We start from the raw sequence: 6,000 nt of genomic DNA, 5'->3' as shown, positions 1-6,000 counted from the left end.
TTTAGAGAGGCTACCATTCTACACATTTTCATCCTTTACCAAAGCCCATACAAAGGCATTCATAATGAGGTTCCCAAAGCCAGTTCAAGCGACAGGGACCGGTCCTGATCCCACTGCCGGGAGCCTCACAAACAGACCAAGCTACACCACTGTCATACTTAGAAAATGACAGGCAGGCTGGGTGGTGGTGGTGGTGGTGGTGGTGGTGGTGGTGGTGGTGGTGGTGCACGCCTTTAGTCCCAGCACTCGGGAGGCAGAGCCAGGCGGATCCCTGTGAGTTCGAGGCCAGCTTGGTCTACAAAGCGAGTTCCAGGAAAGGCGCAAAGCTACACAGAGAAACCCTGTCTTGAAAAACAAAAAAACAAAAACAAAAAATAAAATAAAATAAAAACAAAAACAAACAAACAAAAAAACCAAAAAGAAAATGCCAGGCAAATTGTAATCTTTATATTATTGCTTCACAATTACCATAAAACTAGTGGGTAGGAATAATACCTGTATATTTACTCCTGGTTTCTCTAGATTAGAAGCCTGGGCCTGGCTTAGCTGGGTAGCGTGCTGAAGGTCTAGACTCAGCCAGGTCAGGATTTACTTCCGCTCCTTCAAGTTTTCCTTGGTAGAATTTATGGTAATCTGTTTATTGAAAGCAAGTGACTGGCCAGGTGGGCTGGCCCATACCTGTAATCTCAGCATGGGGGGGAGGGGTAAGGCAGAAGAATCTAGAGTTCTGGTAAGCCTGAGTACACAGAGACACCCTATTTCAAAAACAACGCCAAAAACCAAAATCAAAAACCAAAAACAACCCCCCTCAAACAAACAAACAAAAAACCCCAAAAACTCCAAATAACACAAACCCATACAACAAACAGCAAACAGGCAAACACCACACAAAGCAGCAAGAAAGCTGATCTTTCTGTTCTTGTCCTCAAAGAATACCTATTCTGTCGACATGTAACAAAATGCACTGTTTGTGCGTGCGTGCCTGTGTGCGTGTGTGTGTGTGTGTGTGTGTGTGTGTGTGTGTGTGTGTGTGTGTGTGTACATGAAATTGCCTGTGCAGGCTAGAGGACAACCTTTGCTGTCATTCCTCAATTCCTATGCACCTTGTTTTTTGAGATAGGCTCTGATTGGCTTCACCAAGCAGGCTGGGCTGTCTGGTAACCAAGGCCATTCTATTTCTATTTCCCCAGCACTGGGACGATAAACTCAGGCAAACATGTCTTCCTTTAAAACGGCACCCTCGATAACAACAGTAAAACCATGGCTTCTGAGGGACTGGACTCGGCCCTTAGGTTTGCAAGGCAGACACTTTCCTGACTGAGCTATTTACCCCAGCCCTGAAACCCTATTCCAGATGTACAATTCAGTGAGGTTTACTGCATTGTGCAACTCTGCTCTCATCAGTAATTCCAGAACATTTTCATCACCGAGAAGCTGTGTACTTACCCTTGCACCCACTGCCTAATCCTTCCTCTCACAAACCCTTGCACGCCACCAGTCTTCCTCTGCTATGGATTTACTTCTTCTGGACCTTCTTTTTTTGTTTGTTTGTTTGTATTTTTCCTGGAACTAGCTCTGTAGACCAGGATGACCTCAGAGATTCACCTGTGTCTGCCTCCTGAGTGCTTGGATTAAAGGTGTGTGTCTGGTTTTTTGTTTTGTTTTTTCATTTAACATAACATAACATTTAACATAGCATTGTCATGTTTCATCCATGTTTTTGGGGGCCAAAAAATATTCCATTGTATGGCTACATAATATTAAATAGGTATTTAGACTTAATTTCTAATTCCTAGCAATCACAAGTATCACTATAATGGATATCCTTGAACATTTATAATACAAGTGATTACATTTTTAGCTTATGTTTTTTGAAGTAAAATTGCTGGGTTTATGCATTAGTAACTAATGCTGTTACAAGCTGTGCTATACCACTAATAGTCTGTCGTCATCGTCGTTGGTGTGTGTGTGTGTGTGTGTGTGTGTGTGTAAGTCTCCTGTAACTGTGTTGCCCTGGCTGGTCTTGCTATCCCTTTGTCTCAGCTTGTGGAGTAGATGGTACTATGCTATGGTTAGGCACCACCATACGTGGCTCTTGACTGTCAATGTACTGAAGGAAGGTCATAGCAGGAAATGGCATAGCAGGAAATTCATGGGTTTTTGGAGGCAAATTACCTAGGTTAGAATCTTGGTTCTGTTGTTTATATATTAGATAAGAATAAGGCTGGGTGGAGGTGGCGCATGCCTTTAATCCCAGTACTCAGGAGGCAGAGCCAGGCGGATCTCTGTGCGTTTGAGGCCAGCCTGGTCTACAAAGCGAGTTCCAGGAAAGGCGCAAAGCTACACAGAGAAACCCTGTCTCAAAAAACCAGAAATAAAAAAATAAAAAAAAAAGAGTAAGAAGATAACCACTCTGTTGTGACGATTCCCCTGCAGGCTTTACAGCAGGCAGGAAAAAAATCTTCCATGAAGAGACAAGAATGAAGCTTGGCTCAGCCTGATTTTATTGTACCTGGCTAAACCAGGACTTGTAGAGTCTGGCCCAGATCATTTTACTTTAACCGTATTTAAGCACAGCACAATTTTGAAAGAAGCATTCGGAAAACAATGAACTCAGTCCCAGGTGCACAATAAATGAAGAAGACATGCTTACATCGAGATTCCTTACAAAGTCCATCTGGCTTCTTTCACAAGAATGGGTCCTGTTGACTCAGAGATAGTGGCCAAGATTTAGGGTCTAGGAAGATGGACTGAGGTAAACACAATGCCTGTGGGTGTCAGGATTGGCCTGACCCTAGGATAACAGGGAAGTCACTTAAGCTGGTGTAAAGCACAAGTCACCTCACTCATAAAAGTGGGTTTTATGGTCTAAAAGCAATGCTTAGGAATTATGGGAAAAGGTCTTGGATAAGTAAAAAAACGTAAATTTGGGAGATAAGGGCAAAGCCTGTCTCAGCAGACATCAAAGGATCACCATGTTGTAAAAGGACATCACTGGGTCTTAGTTTGTTCATCTCTAAAACAAAGATAACAGTATCTTCTGTAAGGCTTACTCAGAAGGTACACTCGGTCCCCTTAGAACGGTGACTCACACATCTCTTCCTCCACCACCACTACCTACCTCTTCATCCTCTTTTGTTCAATGCTCAACCAGAGCCTCGTGGAGTAATTCTTATGTCTAGATTGCTGTGTGATCTTGAGCCATAGTAGTTTCCCCTTTTAAGACAAGGAGTGGCGGCTGTGGTGTCGTCCTGATGTGACTGCAGCCAGGGGAGGCTGAGGAAGGAGTTCCATGACTTCAGGCCAGACTACAAAGCGAGCTCAGGAGAGTGCTTGCCCGATAGGAATGAAGCCCTGGGTGACATCCCAAGTAATGGATAAACTGGGCATGGTTCAATCCCTAGTACCACATAAACTAGTTGTAATGATGTACTAGATTCTGCATAAGAGAAAATACAGAATGTTTTTCTGATATAAATGTGTGTGTACATACATATATGAGGGGGGGAGGCAGGAGAGAGGCACATGAGAGCAGAAAAGACTTTTTCCCGAAGGGAGGAAGAGACCTGGGAAGAGGTGGAGAGAAGAAGCAGAGGATAGTAGTGGGGGGAAATATGAGCAAAATATAATGATATATATGTAGGAAAATATAATAAAATGCATTATTTTATGCACTAACTAGAAAAATTAATAACAAAGTGTAGAGTTGAACTAGATACATATGCTTCTAAGTTTACAGAGGCAGTTGTGGTCCCAATATTTATTTAATTTTCCACTGTTTAGTATTATTCTCTAGTGTTCTTGCATTTCTGCTTTTCCCATTACTGATGGGTGGAGATCACAGAGGATTTACACTTTTGACCTGTGCTAGCTCTGGCTTCAGAACCCCATGCATCTGTACCCCTCCCCCCATGTAGGTGTGTGTGTGTGTGTGTGTGTGTGTGTGTGTGTCACATAGGTGGGATTTAGCAAATTTCTGTCCTTTTTTTGCTCCTCCCGAAGGGAACTACTTATCCATTATTTATGCCCCAGCCTAGCTGTCCCTATAGATGCTAGAATTAGATCCACTCCCCACTAAACTGTAAATCTGACAAAAGTAACTATGTCTATTTGCTTGCTCCAGAGTCTTCTCCTTGATATCTTACAGTGCTTGGTCCCAATAAGCAATTGACAAATAATTCTTTTTAAAAAAAGATTTATTTATTTTATGATCATTGGTGTTTTGCCTGCATGAGGGTGTCAGAACCCCTAGAACTGGAGTTACAGCCTTGAGCTGCCATGTGGGTGCTGGGAATTAAACCCGGGTCCTCTGGAAGAGCCAGGGCTCTTATCTGCTAAGCCATCTGTCCACCTGACAAATATTTCTAATATTGACCATTAGTAGCTTTTTTTTGGCGGGGGGATGTTTTCGAGACAGGGTTTCTCTGTAGCTTTGGAGCCTGTCCTGGACTAGCTCTGTAGACCTGGCTGGCCTCGAACTCACAGAGATCCACCTGCCTCTGCCTCCCGAGTGCTGGGGTTAAAGGTGTGCGGCACCACCACCCGGCCCATTTTACTTATTTTAAGGTGGGTGTTGTGGTATACACCTGTAATCTCAGCACTAAGGAAATGGAGGCAGGAGGATTAGAAATTCTAGGACAGCTTGGTGTACCTGAAACCCTAGCACATAACAAAAAGCCACATTATAATTTAGAGCTTCCCAATTTAAAAAAATATAACTTATAACGCTGAATTCACCAATTTTCTAAAATGTTGGTTTGGGATAGAACGATACTTCACTGGTCTTAGTTTTAAAAATTCTTTCCTATCAGACTCTGGTTGTCTATACATAGTCTCCTTCCAAGAAAAGCTGGCTTTCTGAGAGGATTATTAAATGAAAGCATTAGTGTGTAATTAGTTCTCACTTAACTTTTAGCTTGATAAAAATGCACATTTAGGAAAATGAAAGTTACCATATAAGGATTGCAAAGTTTGAGTTTTTGATCATCTTTCACATCAGGGAAAATACACTCCTTTTCCTAGATCTGTCTATCTACCTATTTTTGTGGTTTTCCTGAATGCTAGTGGCAAACTCAAAATCTCTACCATTGGGCTACATTTTCAGCTCTCTTATGTTTTATTTTATTTGATACAGGTTCTTATTATATTGACCAGGCTGACCTTGAACTTATATGGATCCTCTTGCCTCTCTCTGCCTCCTGAGTGTTGGGAATAGGTATGTGCTACCAAGCTCATTCTTCCCCATTTTAAAAAGTGACTTTACAATAATATGTTTTCCCAAACCTAGCCCTTATTCTATCACCATTAAAAAAAAAGTTTTAAAGTGTGTTTTCACCTTAGCCTCCAACTCCCTAGGTAGCCCAGAATGACCTTGAACCTCGCTCTCATTACCTCCCTAGAGCTGTGCCACCAGGCCCAGTTCAGGAAGTGCTGAGGATCAAATCCAGGGCTTTGAGTATGCTAGACAAGGTACATCCAACTGAATTAAACATCAGCTACCTACCTTAGCTGTTCACTGATAACTGATTCACCCACATCTCCCCGATTTACTGATTCACAGAGGTGCAGCCTTCACCCTGCACCCGGCAGTCCACCTCCCGATGTCAAACAAGGAATGCTTATCTCTGCAAGTCTGTTGTTCTTGGAACACTCTTCAAATAGCAATCACCTGAGAGAGGCCATGGCTTTATTGCAGTTTATCATCTTGGCCTAACAAACTCCTTTAGCGATACTGAGGTGTTGGAGAACAAAGATCTGGGGATCCCGCAGCTGCTGCTTGAAGATCTTGATTGAAAACATATCCTCTGTTTCTTCATAAAACGCTTTAAGGCAGAGCCGCTTGAAAATCAGGTCTTAGCCAGTGCAGTGTGTAAGTAGTCTGGGTGGAATTAGACCTGGCTTTACATGTTGACTTTAGTCACCTCAATTTGTCCACGTTGCAACATTTAAATTGCACACATGTGTCTCCTCGGAATCTGTTGTGAGAATGAAACCGAGTTA

This window comes from Peromyscus leucopus, chromosome 9 (genome assembly GCF_004664715.2).
Source record: "Peromyscus leucopus breed LL Stock chromosome 9, UCI_PerLeu_2.1, whole genome shotgun sequence".
NCBI classification, from domain to species: Eukaryota; Metazoa; Chordata; class Mammalia; order Rodentia; family Cricetidae; genus Peromyscus; species Peromyscus leucopus.
The sequence above is the reverse complement of the archived record's forward strand: the minus strand, read 5'-3'. Positions refer to the sequence as shown.